General features: G+C 34.4%; 1 long non-coding RNA gene across 1 annotated transcript in view; it reads right to left on the bottom strand.

Moving 5' to 3' along the window:
• Positions 1 to 20,004, bottom strand: part of LOC132201098 (uncharacterized) — an 84,681-nt gene that overhangs the window by 30,368 nt on the left and 34,309 nt on the right. Inside the window, exon 3 of the long non-coding RNA XR_009442235.1 lies at positions 11,079 to 11,134. This is a non-coding gene — a long non-coding RNA (uncharacterized LOC132201098). The remainder of the gene's footprint in view (positions 1 to 11,078; positions 11,135 to 20,004) is intronic.

The following is a 20,004-nucleotide window of genomic DNA, read 5'->3' as shown; positions in this document are numbered from 1 at the left end:
TTTCTATCAATATATGAAGTATTGATCTAGAATATAATAAGAAATAGGAATTATTGTTGGACCAGGAGCAATTAAAGATGTGTATAAGTTCTCTTGACATTTCGTTAACATGTAAAGATTCATGAAATTTATAATTAATGGTAAAATGTTTTAATAGATTTCTAGCACCTTTTGAATAAAGATTGCAGTAATTAATTATGTAATGCATTTTGTGTAACACTCTAAAAGAAATAAAATAATTAAAAATTTTGTAAAGATTTATCTATATTGAATATAGGAAAATTAAATACTTTTATAATGAATTATATAAATATATAACCTGTCCTATGTACGATGACTTTTAATTTTTGAATAAATTCTTGTGTTACCCAAAATCTATAATATTGTAAACCTCAAAACATGTGGTTATATTTCTGTACACACAAAAGGTTGTCTTATTAGACAAAACAAACTATACTCTAAACATAAAATTCATTAAAATTGAAAATGAAAGACACAAAATGAAAAAAAATAGTACAACAATAAATGATTTCAATTGTCTCTAAGATTCCAAAAAATATAAGTTCAAATTTACCTTTTCCTCTCAATAACCTTTTGTGATTAAATTCAAAAGCAGTTAAAGATGAAACTCCATGGATTGGTTTTTTTTAATATGAACCATGAAGTTCGACTATTTTAATTGTATTATTTATTACTGGACTATTACCCTATATTACATTGGGAATCATTGCTACATCAGGAAACAATTCGAAAGTCGTTCTGAGTTTACGTATAATATATTGTTAATGATCATTGGAGATTCACGGTATTATTTAAAGTTATGATTAAACTGCAAGATGGTTTGTTAAATAAGTTTCTATCATCCTGATAAAGATTGCATATAATTTAGTATTTCTCTTTATTTACTTTAAAAGAAAAAAAAAAAAATTAATTTTAAGTTATATTGGTAAAAGAATATATAAGAATTAAATAAAAATAGTTTAATTAAAAATATATATTTTAAATAAACTGGAAGCTTTATTCAAATAAATTCTTCTGTTCCTCACATTAAATCTCCGCAAACCGCAAATCTCCCAACACGTGGTTATATTTCCATGCCTCTCTGGAAATTGTTTCGAAATCTGGCAGCGACGGAGTGATGAGTCGTTTCCTTCGAGTGCAAACTTAACGAGCGCACTCAATGGGCCCATCTCTGTCACTCTCGTCGCGGGTGTAACGAGACTTGCATCATGCCAAGGTCACGTTTGCAAATTACAAAGGTACTAGAGGTGGTGCTGGCCCTCTTTGAGCGCCGCTCGCCCCGAGCCTGAGCAAGCCGTGCTCAACAGCAGGTCTATCTGTCCCTTCCGTCCTAAGCACCTCTCTATTGCCCAAATAACCCAAGGCTCTAAAGTCCTTCTCGGCTCGCGTCCGTGCTCCGCTCTGCTCGGCAAAGTCCTGCAGCTCCCCTTTTAATGCTTCATCTCGCGCACCGGGCCCAGAGAAATCTCTGTCACACCACCCTTAATCCTTTCACTCCGCCATGCTCCAAATTTTAATGCAAAAATGAAATTCATTTTTCACCTTTTTTTTTAAATTTTAGTGAAGTTTAAAAGAACAATTTAAATCAAGCACTTAATTGAAATTAAAATATTACTTTCTAATGAGTTTATGAGGCAAATTACAAGACCCATTCTGTTAATTACTTAATATAAAATTATAATTTGCAGTCAACAGGTCTATAGAAAAAATTGCAGAAAACAAGATCCAAAACTGTAAAATATTTCATTTTTATGGCATTTAAATCTACAAAAGTTTGAAAAAAAATTATATTTTGATATGATTTACAATAATGGTGTTTTATTGATTAATTTTTTTTTTTGCATTGACTTGAAGTAAGATCTTGTGTATTTGAATATTTGTGAATGAAAAATTAACAAATAATTAGATAAAAAGTGGAGTTAATTATAATTATGAATTGAAAAACGTATTTAAAATAATTATTTAAAAAATTATATTTAATTTAGTTCTATAAGTGATAAAAAAGTAATTTATTAAATTGCAGAAGGCGGTTAAATTCAATTTTAATTTTACTTGACTTGATTTTATTTAATACTTCTGCGCGAAGTTCTGAGAACTTTTAACGAGACCTGCCGGTCATGCCCTGCTTTTATATAGTCGCGAGTTTTTTGCATTTTGATGTGACGCGCACATGTTGCATTTTACGCAATATTATTGCCGTATTGGCAGCAGCAGTCGTTTCAATTTCCGTCTGAATGCTTCCCCAAGGAGCAGCCAGGAAACTTGTTATAAGCCAATATTGCGCTCTCCGGCATGCCAAAGGTCTCGGCCTCCTAGTTCTCCTGTGCGAGGAAGAAAAAAGAGAAAAACGCGCACGCGGCAGCGGCGGCCGTCATCACATTTCTCGTGATATATTCTAACAACACAACTGCGACTGCCAGTTGCCATTACTTTTTCCAACTATATATTCCGGTGAAAGGTGCAGGGGCTGAAATCGGGAGTAAAGAAAAAAAAATGTTCGAAAACGGGAAAACAGTCTTCAAAGTTCAAGAGACAATTACAACTCTGTGCTTAAAATCATGACTTATAATTAATTTTTAGTAAATATATTAATTAAAAAATATAAAAAAAAAGAATAATAATACAGATCAAATAGATGCTGAGCTACACTGAAAAAAATTGTTTTTCCATGAGCTAAATTTAAATTTTAGGTCAAAGGGACCCTTTGATTCAATTATAACTTGCTGATTAGAGTAAAATAAAATTGATATTGTAAATTTTTCATTACTTATCTGGCAGGAGAATTAAAAAATTATTTTTGAGGAAATTGCAAAATGAAAAGTTTAAAGAGGCTCAATTTTTCTTAAACGTCTGGTAACAAAAAAAAATCGTCAACAGTTTTTTAGCAAATCAGGAACTCTTAATTAAAATGTTTACAATTAGATAATTAATTACATTAAATTTGATAAATGAAGAAAATCCTTCAATATATTTAATATTAATCTTTTTTCCCCCTATTTTAATTCCATTAAATTTGTTTAAATTAATTATGCACCTAAAAGTTTGTCATATTTTGTCACACATTTCAAACTCTCTTTATCCCCCATCGGAAAGCAATTTGGGTCGATTGTGCTTTAAGGGCACGCGCTTCTCTCAAGAAAGTGTGGAAAACGTCGCGTGCTTTGTGCGTGTCCGCGCCGCTAAACGCCGGTTGAAAGGCGAATGCAAACGACTTTGCGCCGCAGCTGAAATTCCCCCATTTGATATGAAAATACGCACGTTTTCCCCCATCGGTCGGCCGCGCGTGAGTGTCCGGCAGCTGTCACCGTTCGCAACAAAACAGGGATTGGTCATACCAGTCCACGCCCTCCAACCCCTTTGCTCATTATTTCGCGCTTACGCGAGGGAGGCGAGCCGAATTCTATACTTTTTCCAACAACTCTGCACCACCTGGCACCTTCGGCCGGGAAAAATACTTTAATGTATGCAACTCGTTTGAATATACACAAGTACAAATCTAAACGGATAAAACGGCACCGAGCGCCACGGGGAGACTTCAGAAATTTACATTTGCATGTCAGAGAGAAGCAAAAGACCTTAAATTGCAAACAATACTCTGAAGATTGGATTAAAATTAATATATTTGTAGATATTTCAATGATTGGCCTGTTTTTACTTATTTAAGTTTACTACAAAAATAAAAATTGATTATTCTTGTTTTTTAATTATTTGATAATTAATTAAAATTTAGTCGATATATTCTGATCCAAGAATTTAAAATTATATTTTATAAATAGATTTAAAATCATCATTACAATAAATTTTGAGCACACTTCTCTTCCCTATTCAATTTAAAAACTGGTTTTGTCCATATTCGTCGCGTCCGATAGAAGTGCTGACCGGCCCGAGCCAATTGCACCCTTAATTTCAACCCCAATTCAATAACATTCAAAGGGGTGAATCGTCGCATCACCTCCATTTCCCATTTCAATATTATTCAACTTTGCAGCTGCAGTTTGTTAGTCTTTTCCGAAAATTCGTTCCGGCGAGACCAAATTTTATTTTCATCCGTCTATAATTGTTGGAAAATTTGTCTTGCTGAATAAGTCAGGTGCTTGGAAGGATTACGACGGGCGTGAGTGCGTTGTGGCTTTAAAACCATCGATCACCCGCGGCTGCCGCTAATAAGGAGCGACACAAAAGGCCGCAAAAATCTGCGCTCCGACTTGCCAGTGCAAATCTTCATCAATCCTCTCGCATTTGGAGAGGCAGTGCGGAGGACAAGGTATGTGAAGCTCGCACCCCAATCCGCTCCCGTTTTGTTTGCTTGTGGTTGCCTGCCGGGGCAAGATTGGCAACGTTGGCAGCACGTGATTAATTAACTTTCAAATTGGGAATGAATTCAAAATTTAATCGTGTTTAAGAGAGAAAAAGCATCAATAATGACTTTTTTTATAATTATACAGAAAAAGAAAAGAAATTATCCAAATTTTTTATGATAAAATATGTTTTCAGTTAATTAATCCTTTGATATTAATTTTATTAGAAAATCTTCACAAATGATTGAGCGCAATCCCAGTTGAAGCAAAGTTAAACTGTTAGATTGCCTAATTGCCTAATTGGCTTTTAATTATATGTCGCTTTTCCATGTGTATTTTATTTTTATTTTAAATTGTTGTTAATCATTAAGTTTAAAAATACCTATTAGTTTTATAAGATAGTTTAATTGTATTTAATATTATATATATTGTCTAATAATATTATTTTCAATTTGTTTATTTATTTAAATTTTTTTATATTTAAATAATAACGTATAATAATTTATTTTTAAATTTTATCAACAAGTACCTTTATATTTTGACAGTTTTTTTATATTATTTATGTAATTGTGCTGTTTAGGTTTGATGGTTATAATATTTTGCAACTGGTAAAATTTTCCACTCTAATATGTCCATTTTGACCACTCTTAAAAACTTTTATCCGGTAAAAAATATGATTGATTTGATTCGATTAATTAAAGAATTTATCCATTATTCAAGATAATGAAATCTATAATTCAATGTTTACAACTATAAAGTCAGAATTAAAAAATGATGATTCCCTTTTCAACTATTAATTAAGGTGATAATTTGTTTTCTTCCAATAAATTTTTGATAACAACGCTGAATTAATTTAAACACCGTGAACTCGATTTTCTTCTTTTCTGGCTGCCGTAAGATCGATTGTGTTGGGGCTCGACGTAAATAAACAAACGAAAAACAGCTAGTGCCCTCTTTAACAAGCGCGCACGCAAGGCAAAAAATTAAAAATAAACACCGAGAGACGCAAAAACAGAGAAGAGAGGAGAGCCCGCGGCATCAACCTGCTCAATGGAGAGCTAAGAAAATATTCTAACAACACAAAAACTCCCTCTAACTTGGGGATAAAATAATAAGAGGCGAAATTTATTTACCTAAGAATAAAGGCAAATATCATTGTGTGTGCGCGCCAGTGAGCGAGCGGGTGGGCGAGCAGCGCTCTTTCCGCGTACGTACGCAAATGCAAATGTTTTGCAAGAAAAGAATACTTCTTGCGCGTTGCTTCTCGTAAGCTTTATTAAGGGCGCGCGCACGAGAGAGCAGCGGCTGCTGAGTGAGTTGCCTCTTGTGAGAATTAAATTACGCCGTTTAAGGTTAACTTCCGAGCTCAAAGAGGAAATTCGGTATTAGGTAGCGATTAAAGGGGGCAGAATCTTTTGGAAATTCAAAATTTTGTTTAGTTAACATCCTGATAAGTCATAAAAAGATCCACGCTTTAAATTCATGCAAAATTAATAAATTAAATTGTTTTAAGAGCAAAATTTATCAGATTTATTTACTGACAAATAGATTATCCATTAAATATGGCATCCAATCAAAATAAAATTATAACTCCGTTTATTTAGACTGAAAATATTTTATTAAAGACTCTTAATTGGTATGCAAAATATCTAAAAGGAACTCAAATTAAAAATTTTAATCTTTTAATTAGGTTAAAACCCAATATGTTGTGATTAAAAAAATACCTTCAATTGCATTTGTCTTTTTGATTACTTTATCAATTGATTTTATCCTTACAGAGCACTATTGATATATGTATTATTTATAAATTAATTAAAGAAATTAATCTTAATTTAATTCGGCCACATTTTAAGATCTATTTGAACTTGACCCTCGTGCGAATTGATCATCGCCAAAGTTTGTGACACCAATTCCAACCCCTTTGAGTGCTGACTAGACTATGAGGCCAAAATTCTTCTCCTTGAAACTAAAAGGTATGCTGTGCCGCTCGACGGACGTGCCCGGCTCGAAGCCTAACTCTCTGCTGAGCAAACAGTTGTCAAGGGCATCAAAATCTAAACTAGCAGAGCACTAATATTAACAATTAAAATCTACCGTTAAATTCCGGGGCGCCCCTGTTTGAGATCGGGAGGGGTGCGAATCCATCTCTGATCGGGAAAAAAAAACTGACGCAAAATATGATCTGTCTAGGAATGAGTGGAAAAAAGAGAGAGGGTCGCGCGCGCAGGTACGTTTTCCGACAAAAGGGTTGCGATGGACAAAAGGAAATGAGAAAGCAAGTTAGTCATCCGTGCGAGGGTCGCTCTCGGGATGAAAAATATCATCCATCGGCTGCTGAGCGTACACATTTTCTTTCCCATAAAAAGGGGTAAACTCGGTCCGCAGCCAGCGCTGCAAACTGTTTCTCTCGGGAAACAAACGCGGCGTGTGAAAATTTACGAGATGGACAATGTGAAGCGGAAAATTGGAAAGCAGATGCTGTACGGAAATGGAAGACGTTACAGAGGCTGGCGGTCGAAAGAAAGAGAGATGCTTAGAAAATAGAATAAAACGCATTAAACACTCAGCATGTAAAATATTAAATATAAAAAATTGTCATTACATAATACAAGTAAAGGTTTTTACTTTTATTTTTTATAATAAACAAACATGTGTATAATATCTTTTAAAATTAATATTATTATTTGTTTTTAATTTTATTAAATTTATAAGTTACTAATTTTTGTTTCTTTACTAATATCTTATGTTTTTGTAGAAGCATAATAAATAGAATGCAAAACGATTGATAAAATTTAAATAAATGCTTTGCCAACATTACTCACGTGTGTATACGTGAATCAAAGAGATATTTCATGCATGTTTCTGGTACTCATTGGATATTGCTATTATAATGTTGTGATTTATATTAATTAAAATGAGTCATATAAATAAGCATTGATGTTCATGAAGATGCAATGCAATTAATTTGTTCTCACTTGTACTTGTACTAATGATCCAAGAAATATTTACTAAACAAAGAAAAGCAGCAAATTAGAAGAAAATTCAGAATTCGGTAGGAATTAATGTACTTGACTCATTAATACAATAAAATTGCAATGGTTTGCTACACAGATTAATTTTTCAATATTTTTCAAAAAATTATAATCACACGGCTTCAAAATAGCCTCTGAGAAAAAACGCACGCATTTTAATTTCCAAAGCGCTTCTCCCTTTATGAATAAAAGGCAAAAAGCTCCCCGTTGCTTTTTATCACTGCTATATGAGAAAACTGCTGATGGCTATAAAAATTAGAGCGTCCCTTTGCTCTCGTGTCGGACCGAAAGGGTTGCGGACGGGCGAAATGATGGTGGTCATTATAACTCCCGGACGCGGAGAGTGTCGTGTAATGGAGAGTGCGCGCGTGTGACGCTGTGAGGGCTAATTTAGTTGAAGGATGGAGGCGTTTTCCGAGTGAGAATAATCACACAAGAAATGGACCTCTCATAATTAAGCGCGCGATGAGGGATGGGGTTTGGCCCCTGCAGGCCAAATGACGCATCTTTTCGCACATCCTCGACATTACATTCGCGAATCTAATGGGCCGGGGGTCGAAAAGGTCACGCGGCTCTGGTCAATTGGCGGAATTGCGAAACGCGCGCGCAGGCTAATTAGAGGACTCTTGAATAGACATGCAGACCTCTCGACTGACACCTCGTTTTGTCACGCTTCGTTCCGGCCCGCTCGAGTGTATATTTGACTCATCGCAATTATTATCGCCGACGGCACAAACGGCAGACACACGAGAGCGTGATTCAAGGAGTTGAATGAATGGGTGTCACAAAAGAGAGGTGCAAAGCTCGGGCGAAATACGGACAAAGCTGAATGTGCAATGACATTAATGAAGCACAAAATACCGCAGCTTAGCAAAAGCAAATGAATTAAAAAAAAGTTATATGTACAAAAAATTAAAATAATTTCATTTTAGTTAGATTCAGTTTCAATTTATAATTTTGATAAGAATTTCAAGTCTTGAGAAAATTTGATGGAGTTTATTTTTTAAATTTAATTATCTATATTATTCACCTTTTATAATTGTTTTCTTCATATTTTTCAGAGCTTTAATCTCTTTCAAATTTAAGTATTTCGTAAATGCAAATGCTTTTTGTTTATTTTGTGAGCATTTAAAAACAACCATTAAAACTTAACAAAAGCGAAATCATTTTACGGTTGGAAATGTTACAGGAATTTATTGTCGAGTGCTTTTTTTCTTTAAATTGGAGGATTTTACAGGCAAAACAACTATATCAATTGAAGTCTCGGATTAAACTTTTCTATCGCGAAGTCTTTTTTCAAAAAAGTGGTTATAAATTCAGCAGTACTTATTTGAATACACCTTTAAATATTTGATTAAATGATTTTCATTTTATTCTAAAAATAGCAGAAATAATTTTATGTTTAAAAGACTCCAATAACTGTGGTCAGAATAAAAGAGAATAATCTGCTCTTGATAAAAAGAGAGAATAATAGAATTGTATCGATTTCAATGCACAGATGAAAAAAAGACAAATTGAATAATCTATTTTCATGTCCGCGGCGAGCATCATGACAAATATTTTTTTTTCTTTTTGCGGCGGCTGCTGCTGTTGCGACGGGAGCAGGGCTCACTTTTCAAAGGGCGGCGGCTGCTGCCGTTGTATGTGCAATGCAAAAGAAGCAGGTCATAAATCCACGCAGTGGGCATATTGTGTTACCCAATACCGCATAATTCATCGATCTGGGCACACGCTGGCTACGCACAAACACTCGGAATTAGATGTCCAGAAGGTGTGATAAATAATGCCCGCGAGACCTGCTACGGATCTGCAAAAGAGAAAAGAAGCGTGCACGCCGCGACCGGAATGGGAAAACGTGTGGAATAAAAAAAGTATATCTCCCTGTTGGCCTCCATGCATGTGAACTCTGGTCATGTTTAGGGATGGGATAGTTTTCTTCCAAAAAGAAGTCCACTATTTTGTCTCTGTTTCTTCAAAAAACAGTCTGCTTTTTCATTTATTTTGTGTTTTCTTTAAATTTTGGTGTTGGACAACGAGATGGTTTATTTTTTCCTACATAAATGATTGAAAATCAAATGGAATTACCTCTGGAAAATAATTTTATTCTGCATATTTATTTTAGCAAAGATTGAAAAATGTATAGGATTCAGAACTTTTGAAAGGCTACTCGAGAATTAAATAAATTGGTTTAAAAATACTTAGATTTAAAAATCGCATCAAAAGGACGTTCTTAGAATGAAATTAAATTTCTCGCCCTTTTTTACTCTTAGTCTGTTTAGTCACTTTGAAGTAACTTGAAGTAAATTAAAATTATCTAAAGAAGGTAAAAAAGCATAAAATATTTTTTGCCCATATCCGCACTCATGTTATAATGTGGGAGGGGGGATGAGAGCAGAATTCTCACTCGCTTAGCCGAGAGTGAGTAAGTAATGCAATAACGGGCGATGATAAACTTTTAATTATAATTAATTCAAGTTTAATAAGTTTAGGAGAAAAGTTTGCCGGCGCCGAGTAATAGGTGGGTCCGGCAGGAGTCATTGCTCAGAGCAGGTGAGTCTCAAAGGAATTTTGCGGAGAGGGGAGTGATGGAGTGATCGCCCGAGGAGCATCCTCCCGTGCAGGACCTCATCCTGCCTGCACACCCGGCCCCAGAGGACGCCCAGGAAGGAACTTGAGTTATTGGTGTGTCTCCCAGCAGCCGATGTGTGCGGCCCAATACTCGCCGAGAGCCATTCGGAAGGGCGCACCTTCCCTCGCAGTAATCGCAAAAATATCAAATTTTAATTGAAAATAATCTAATTTTATTTAAACGACTCATTTACTCATTGAAAGTTTCAAATTCATGAAATAAACAATAATTTAAAAAAAAAAAATTGTATTTTATCCCACATATTTTGATTCAGAATGACATCATTGGTCAAAAGATAAAATGTAATTAAAAAAAGTCATTAAAATAATAATCGAGCAATAGTTAGAAAATTTTGAACTCATAAATTAACAAGTAAAATAGAAAATTTCCAAAAAATTCAGATACGAGAAATAATAACTTTTGAATCTCTTTATTGATTTATTTTGTGATTACATCGAACCATTCAATTAAAATTGCGGATATTGGGCCAAATCTGAGATAATTATTTCTCCAATATGCATAATATTGATAATTTCATAAATTTAATTATTTTTAACTCTCCTTGTTTTGTCAAAAGAATATTTTTATGTTTATTTTTCACGATTTTCGGTTCTGCCTTTTTAATTTGAATATTTCTTTCATCGTTATTTGTGTATGAAAATAATTGCAGAAGTTTCGCTATAGTGAATGCCCCTCGTTTTCCAAGTTCCAGTCTTGCGAAGTGCGCTCGCTCGCTTGCTCGCTCGGTCAGCGCCCTGCCCTCCTCCCCGAAGCCCTGCGGCTGTGGCTTTTCCACTTTTTATTCTTGGTAACGATCGCAAATTGCATTTCAAGTTGACTTCACCTGAGGATCCCGTGTGTCGGCCGGGGCGGCTCCGCAGCGCGTCGGAATATTGACTTGCGGACAGCCCCAGGGCGCATTATTTAGCAGACAGGGAATATATATCTCGCACGCGGAATTCGACACATCTGCATAATCCAATCGGAATCAACGCCTTCTGCCTGCTATTTTGGACACTTTACGGCCGCTTTGCTCCCACTGACTGACAAGGGGAGCTGCCAGCGAATAAATTCCCGGCTACATTTCTTAACTCTTACCTTTCTGAAGTGCTTCGCATTGCTGACAGGGTTTTCTTGGATCAGAAGCATCACACCTGTAAAAAGAATTGAATTTTGTATTTAATAATAATAAACTATAATTGAAAAAAAGTTTTTTCTTCGATAAAAGGTGAATTTTTAGGATCAATTTTGTATTGAACTGTTCACAGAAAAAAATATTTTTACTAATTTTTCTTATTAAATATAATTTTATATAATTAAAACTATATATTTTTAGTGAGTCCCGTATTTTCAAATTGTATAATAAGAATATAAAATTTGAAAATAGGAACTTCACTTCTTTCCTGCCAAAGTTATGAACTTCATTTTATAAATAAGACAGCATAAAGATTAAGGCATTTGTGAGTAAAAATAATTATTCGAAATTAATAATTATCTTGATGATGGTCAATATTAAAAATTTGGAATGAAAAAAAATTTAAAAAAAAAATTGAAATAGAAAAGATATTTGCAAAAATATAAACACAAGCAAGTCATTTTTTTGTCTTTAAATTGTGGGCCATGATTTTAAATTTATTTTACGAGCGGCCGAGTTGAACTTTCGAAGCGTCAGCTCTGCCCGCTCTCGTGGACGCGCGCTGTTTAATCATGCACCCTCTTTAATGGCTACTACATCGCAAGGGGGGTGGTTGATAGGGTGGACAAAATGGGAGCCGCTTTTTTGTTTCTCCTGGCAATCAGCTTGTCGACGATTTAAAGAAAAAGAAAACTCGTCCACCGAACAAAAGAAAAGAGACGAAAGAGGGAAGTAGCTTGAGAATTGGCAAAAAAACGAACACAAAAGTATTTTTAAAATCTTCTTGCAACTCATAATTTAAAGAAGTTAATCAACATCAATGTTATACAATTAAACTTCAATTAATTATAATAACCCTTAAAAATCCAGCAATTAAAAAAAATCATAGAAATCCATTTCAAAACTGGAGCCGTCTTATTGTTATTAAAATTACTAGGAAAATCTCTGGATATTTTGTAATCTTTTTAATCTAAACAAACAGAATGTGCGGTCGTATATACACCCGAGAGAACTGTTTGTGTGGCACGATTTTTTTTTCTGTGTTGTGCATCACGAAAGGTGTGTGCATTGAGAAAAAATAGATGTGGGGCGAGAGCAGCAAAAAATGATGCCGGTTAATAATGATAATAGCCGCGCGCTATAGTGCTCTCCTGCGGGGTGAATAAGGCAGTTGTGTCACACATTCAACTCTGATAACATCCCTACGCTCGTCTCTCTCTCGCTCGCACTTGAATTCTTTGCCGCGGCAATAACATTGTAGAAAGAGATAACATCGCGCTGAGCACGTTCAAATGAATACGAGAGCAGAGGTGAGGAAACACACATAAGATCTTTTCTTTGTAACGAGACTTTTGAGTAAATAATTGGTTTATAGGTTAATTATAAAAATCTCAAAGAAATGCAACCTTCTAATGTATAATATTTAATTACCTGTCGTATAACTTATATGCATAGACTCTGAAGGTTGTAAATTAGTTTTTAGATTCAAAATTTTATTTAAATCAGATTTAAGGAATGTTTAATATTTAAACATTTCCTCTTGTAATTCTGATCAGATCTGATAATTATAGTTGAGAATGAATAATACATGAATTTGCTGACTTAAAAAAGTACTTTTTAATAAAATATTGTAATTATTTTAGCATAAAGATGATAATAACAATTATCTTGTCCCAGGCTATCAATCGAAATGAAAATTTCTTATATCTTTAGTTTCCTTTTTTTATAAAATAGAATTTGAATTTGAGTGACGTGACGTGACTTTTCTGCATACAAGCAATTTTGAAAGTCAACACATTTGACTTCAGCGGGGCATAAAATTAATGATCCGTGGAAAATCGCGTAATGACTTCGCAGCGCACGTGGTGCATCTCATTCCCAGGGGCGATTCATTTATTCGAGATTTAAACGAGTGATCGCGTGATCGGCGGCCATCAAAAGTTAATCGCGGACCGAAAACAAATTTCGAATTTCTGCACCCCCAGCACATGCATGAATTGTAATTCAAAAAGGCAACGCTCTGAGGCAGCAGAGATAAGAAACTGGACCCTCTCGGAAAGCGCAGCAGGAAGCGCGTGCGCCCTTTTTCTTCTCTGCATATAAAATGTATTATATAATCGGGGGCATTTAAGTGAGAGCGAAGAAGAAGAAGAGGGGACACGCAATAAATATCGACCCTCCATTAAACGCGTTAAGAAGAGCCTCTGTTTGCTTATTACGCTGCGCCTGGTCATTCTTCACTTGACCACAAGCGCGCGTGCCTCTTCAACCCTTTCTTTCGCCGCGCGCGCGGCCGGCTGCGAGATAAAACCATTATTTATGGCCAGACACGCATCCTCACGCGGCGGCCTTAAAAACAACCCTTCCGCTATGAATAAGAGAGCTGGGTGTAAATTCGTTCTAATCGGCTCTGCAGCATCTCTCGTTTTCATTTCTTGCCCCGCGTGTTCTAAACACTATGCACGTTTAATGACTTACAATAAGCGCTTGGAATTAGCGTTTTCAAATCATTTTATATGTGTGATGAAAAAATTGCACCAAAAACTAACATGAACACTGAAAAAATGGTAATAAGTCATAATATTTCCCATGCGTATGTGGAAATATTATTGGATTATATGAAATAAAAAAAAGAGTAAATAATTTTAAATTTGCCAACCTTCTCTATACAAAAGTTGCATTTATTGCATTTCAAAATATATATATGTTAAATTTATTTATAAAATAATTTAAATTTAAATTTTTGCTACTTTCAAATATATACTAGAATTTGTAATCATTTTATTTTAATAAAATCAAATGCAATGTAAAATGTTTGGGAATATTATACACAACTATTAAATGTAGTTTATATTTAACTAATGGTTTTAAATTTTAAAAATTGTATATGAAGCATGGAGTTGAAGCTTGTAATAATAAACAATTAAATATAATTATTATCACCAAAGAGCTCTTTTGATGCAAGTATTGCGTATCTATAGATTATAAAATTTTGTTATAATTGCTAATATATTTAAATCAGCATTGAGCAGGGCTGAAGTATTGAAGAAGAATAGTAATAGTTATTACTTCTTAATAATTAAATTGAAAAAAAAATTGAAAACTTTAATCAATTGTAATAAAGGCAAAAGGTTACTAAGAAAATTAGCTTGTCCATCATCATGTGGGTGTTTAAATTTTGTATACTCGCGAATTTTTTTAATCTGATATACGCAGAAAACTTTTCAAAAAAAATCATCAAAATTTCCACAACCTCAAATTCAATTAAATATCCCTTGGGACATCGTCCTTTCCAAATCATCTTCCCCAAATTGGTAATAGGGCAACTTATATACATAACTTGAATTTGCACAATCTTTACAAGAATAATTTTAACATAATTTAACCATTTTCCATATATATCAAAAGAGGAAATGTGCTCTTATGGAGCTTTCAATTTTTCTGATTCATATGCATATAACATTAATTAAGCAGTTAAATTTATTTATTATTTCAATAACTAACTTCAATCAAATATTTAGGCAGTTTTAAAAAAATTATAGATTTGAAAAATTGGAAACTTGCCCTTTCCATTAACAAGCGAATTCTATTCACACCTCGTTCGGGAAAAGTTTTTAGCGCTGTGACAACAAATTACAAAATGATGAATGCCTTGCCCGGAGCAGATCTTTCACGCTCTCTCGCCAAAAAGGCAATAATTTGCAGACCTCCGCGTTCCGGCGGCGCGTCCACCCCCTGTTTAGTCGAAATGGCCTCCGAAAGGCACAATAAATCTTTCTCTCTGCAACGGACTCGGTGACCATCAAATGTAAATAAATTACTCTAACAACGTCCCGTCAGATTCATTCCCCCTCGGACCGAAGACGACGGAAGAGGAAAGAAAATAAAAAAAGCGAGACGGGGGCTGCAAACAAACTTAGTTTCATTTTTCAGAATAAGAGTTGGAGGAGCAAATATAAATATACAAAAAAAAAAGAAGAGGAAGAAGTAGAAGTAAGAAGCGATTATGTAGCATCAGCGAGCGGCACTCATTTCTTTTTCTGCCAATACCACTCCGGTCAATATTTGCTTTTTCCGAGCCACTACAGAGAGCGACCCAACCACACATACGGAGCAGATATGCAACCCGCCGCCGCCGCCCACCCACTCGACGCTAATACACGGTGGGCGAGGCAGTAGTCGATATTGGTCACAAAATAAATAAATTCTCCCTTCGGGGAATTGGCCGGCGGTGCCGCGCGTCATAACATCGGACGGCTAAATTGAAAACAGCCACTGCACCGCACCACACAACACACCCATATCAGAATATGTGCGGCAGTAAAAGTTGTTCCCGTTCTGCATTCGACAGCAGAGGAAATGCATTACGAGGATATTCTATGTGTAAAGATTTGCTTTTTCTAAATATTTCAAAGAAAAATATTCCGACTCAGCACAAATAATAAAAGTAGTGAAATTAAAGAGGCTCATCAGTTTTTTTTCATTCTTATAAGCCTTATTAGTCTGTGAGAGAGTAAAAGTAGTGACTTAATTCAATATTTCTCACCACTGAGTTCGTTTAACAAGTGGATAATTTTATGTAGTTAAATTATGATAAATATTGTATAATTGCTTTGTTACTTTACCATTTTTGCTGGAAAATTACGGGAAGTCTCGAGGAAAAAATGGTCTCAATCTGATATTTTCAGTGTATCTTATCATTCAAAAATACATAATTATGTAAGAATACTTGTTAATAATGCAGAAATATAAATTTAATTCTAATTTCCAGTTTAAATCGGCTAAAATTAAGCTTCACAAAACCTGAGTATGCCAAAAAACCAAAAATCCGTCTAAGATTTCAATCCATTATTATTATTTTTTCAGTCTACACAATAATTCTTAAAAAATTTAATTAGATGTTGTTGCTTAGAATTTTTTATATTCAGACAAACAAAACCTTGTTTAAAAATCTATCTCTGCAGTTCTGCACATAAAATCAGCATTTGACAAAACTCGCGGGGACACGGATGAACGGGACAAAGGACCATAAATTCATTATTCGCCGACAGGGCAAATAATAATAAAGGCGAATGTCTCGGTCGCGTTCGCGAGCAGAGAGTGACAGAAAACGAACTGCAGAGGTTTGGAGAAACAATCGCTCCTCGTCTCCGTCGTGGCTGCTCAACAAATACATACATATGAGGCCTGTGTGTGTGAATTTATGTGTAGTGGCGAGGAATAAGGACTCGTCTCGCTATTCAGTCACTTGCGCGCACCACTCTATTATTCGGCCGAGTACGGGCAGGTCATACTCTCTGCTCGATTTATATTATATTAAATAGAATAGCAGCGCCGCCGCCACCGCTGCAGTGTACAATTGGGGCACATTAATCCTGACCGGAGACAAAACCCCTTCGCCTTTGTCAACGCGCTCGCCTATTTTTCTTCCCGCGCGCTCAATCCGCTCTGCACAAGCGATGCACGTGAAAGAGAGAGGGCAGGATATTCGGAATTACTTCCACGCGGTGATTTTCAATGATCCCGCCTCAAGTATGGCTACAATGTGATCTGATTTGATTGAGGCTTTGTCGTAGAACCAGACGCTTAATTGCTTGTGGAAATTGAAAACCTTCCTGCACTTATTAGCATCAAATTAAAACACTGAGAAGTAAAATTAAAGATTTTTTGTCAATACATAAACTTTGAGACTATTTTAAACAGTATAATTTTTGTTTGCAGAATTTCACTTTTCATGAATTGTAAAACTTTTTTGATAATGAAATTGATGCATGCAAATTTTATTAAAAATTTTCAATAAAAATTATTGTTTCAACGAAAAATGTTTCTCAACCAAGAAACCTTGTTTTCTTTGAAAAATATAGTGACTTATGTATGGAGAGTATGGAGCTGAAATGAAAAATAAAACAAATTATATGAATTTTACAACTCGAGTCATAACAAAAATTGAAGATATGAAACACTAATAGGAAACTCTCTTATATAAATTATCTTCACTTTAACTGACAATTCAAACGATTAATATTAAACTGAATCATTGAATAGTCAAATTTCAAAATATTACTCTGTAAGAATGACAATGACACATTTCTATGTTGTAGATGGGAATTTAGTTTAACAAATACGACTACTGAAAAATTTATTGAATAAGTAACACAACACAAATGTAAATGTTTTTAAAATTTTACTAACATGTATAGTCAATTTATCAAAGAATATACTATTTTAAATAAATTATATTTATAATAAAATTTAAAATTAAAAGAGACTAAATAATACAAATAATAAAATTAAAAAATGTACTTTAAAATAAAACATGTTATTTATTTTAATTATGGTTCATTGCCTTTTAATTTGTAAAGATATATTTGACTGGCATCATCATCTGCTATAACTAAACACAATCTATTTTATTTGCAAAACTTTTTAGACAAAAAAAACTATCAAGATTTTACTTAAATTATTTTAACTTTCTTATTCCAAATAATTGCTGGAATAAAACCTAAATTTAAAGTAATTTCTAGATAGGAAATTAAATTAATTATTATTTCCTTGTCCACACTTTTCCACCATCTAGAGTCAAAATTAATTTAAAATACCTCGTAGGATTTGACAGAAAAATTTTTTCTTCCAACTTTGAAAATATTACTGGACATCATTTAAAAAAAAAAAAACTAAAGCGGGGTCTGCCTGCGCATTTACCGCAAAGAAAGCTTCAGTCCCTTATCTCGAAGAGAGCAGAACCCAAAGTTCTTGCTCCCCTGCGCGCTTGAATAAAAAAGTCGCCGCCGCTTTTCTTTTCTGCAGGGAGGCACTCGGTCGGTCGCCCTCTTCGGCATTCTACATAACATCAAGCGAAAGTAGCAGAGAGGGTGTTATGGCCCCCAAAAATCTTGCTGGACAAGCACATATATAATATACTTTGCATATCCTGCGAGGTCAGCAGCATCTAGCACTACCCCTTACACGCGTATAGGGGGGTGGAGAGAGAAAAAGCCAGCGCGGAGCCGTATCATGCCTTAAACATCCCCCAGCTTATTTTATACGCAGTGTCACATCCTGACATTTGGGTTTGCATGAAAAATGACTGGTCCTCGGCTAGGAAATAGACGTGCCTGCCCACCAGACGGTTCAATATTATGTGCCCGCCGCCGCCGCCGACCCAACTTTTATTCCACCCGTGCTTGCATAATGTATCAATGGACATTGGGAACACATCAAATCTGCTCCTTCGCTCTCTCTCTGCAGCCTCTGCAATCTCAATTTTTTATCCAGACAGAGAGCAGAGGCGTCCGCACGAAAAGGGACGGTTTCTTGTTTTGTTACGTTACATGACAACGAGCTTTTGTTTGACCTTCTCAGTGCTTGGCAAGGTGTAAAAATCGGATCCTTTTTCATTTTTCTCAACAGATTTAAAAAAAAAAATATCATAAGTAATAAATAGCACCGCGGAATGATCACTTGCAAAAAAGTTTACTTTTAAATTGAATTGCACTGCACAAGCGTTTGCTACAATTTATATTTAAATTCTGAAACAATAAACAACTCACAAAAAACCCATCGAGGAAAAGTCGATTTTAAATTCAAATAACTATTAAATTTAAAAATAAAAAATAATATTTTTTTTTAATAAAAAAAATTTTTATAAATATAATATGAACAGAATGTAACTATGTGAAAGTGTTTTTATTATTTTGTAGTTGAAAGTAAAAATAATTTAATTTTTTTTCAATATCAATGGTAAATTATAGGGTATAAAATACAAAATAAAACAATATGATTAACAAAAGGTGAAGAAAGGTAAAAAAAAACACATTGGAATTGACTATAATGTTCTGCCACATAATCTGTCTTTAAATATAAATAATTAATCCACATTGATAAATTATTATAAATTTAGCTAATTTTAACTGTTGATATAATAGCGGTTTAGAATGTTTTTAAAATTGTGTGCATTGTCTCAATAATTAAATTTCACACTTTATAAATAAATTATGTAGAAAAATTTTACTCTATTACAAACATGCAAAATGTTGAACCGTGAACTATTACGCATGAAAAAACTCCCATTAAAATTTTAAGCCGAGCTATTTTTTATTTAGTGTGCATAAAGCATAGTGCAGGACAGCTATGTGTCCATTTGTGAGTCAGCAAATCCCTGCACGAAGGCGAGCGTAATACGAAATGCGTTATTTTGCATCTGCACCCTGGCACCGAGATTTCCCCAGCTCGTTTTTTACTCTGCACTGCAAGCGAGAGAAACCGGGGGTGAAATAAAAAATCATGATTAATGTATGCGGTGTATTCGCGGCCCTCTCTTGCTCCGCTTTTCTCGCTCTCCAGCTCTTTTTCTCACTTCTGCCGTTTCATATTTTATTTCTTCGCACGGAGCAGAAAATAGGAAAAAATCCGCTCGACCAAACCCTGATTGCAACAAATGACTCTAACACACATACGGCTGAAAAATGAGGTGTGTGTCGAAATAGTGACGCGTCATCAGTGCACTTACTTATGCCCTTATACACCAGAGAGATGCACTCTCAGAGTGAGAATTATTATGATTGCCGACAGTTCAGCATTATGATGCACTTTTCTCTCCACGACGATATGGGAGAATTCAAGAGCCGTGAGATAAATTGCAGAAAGGAGAAATTTAAAAAGGTTTACAGAGAGGCATTGGAAAGTATTTTTGAATCGTTTCAAACATTGGCTATTATTTAATTTAATACTTATTATTGTTTAAATTTCATAATACAAACTTTTTTTAACGTTTTAATTGAAACGACTTTAAATTTATAATGTTATAATTCTTTTAGGATGTTATTTCTTTAAAATATTAAAATTATTAAATGAATATTATAATAATTTTTTATAATTCATTTTTTTTTT

Source organism: Neocloeon triangulifer, unplaced genomic scaffold (genome assembly GCF_031216515.1).
Source record: "Neocloeon triangulifer isolate White Clay Creek 2 clone unplaced genomic scaffold, ASM3121651v1 ptg000014l, whole genome shotgun sequence".
In the NCBI taxonomy this organism is placed as follows: domain Eukaryota; kingdom Metazoa; phylum Arthropoda; class Insecta; order Ephemeroptera; family Baetidae; genus Neocloeon; species Neocloeon triangulifer.
Note: the sequence above shows the minus strand (reverse complement) of the source record. Positions and strands in the feature narration are given on the sequence as shown.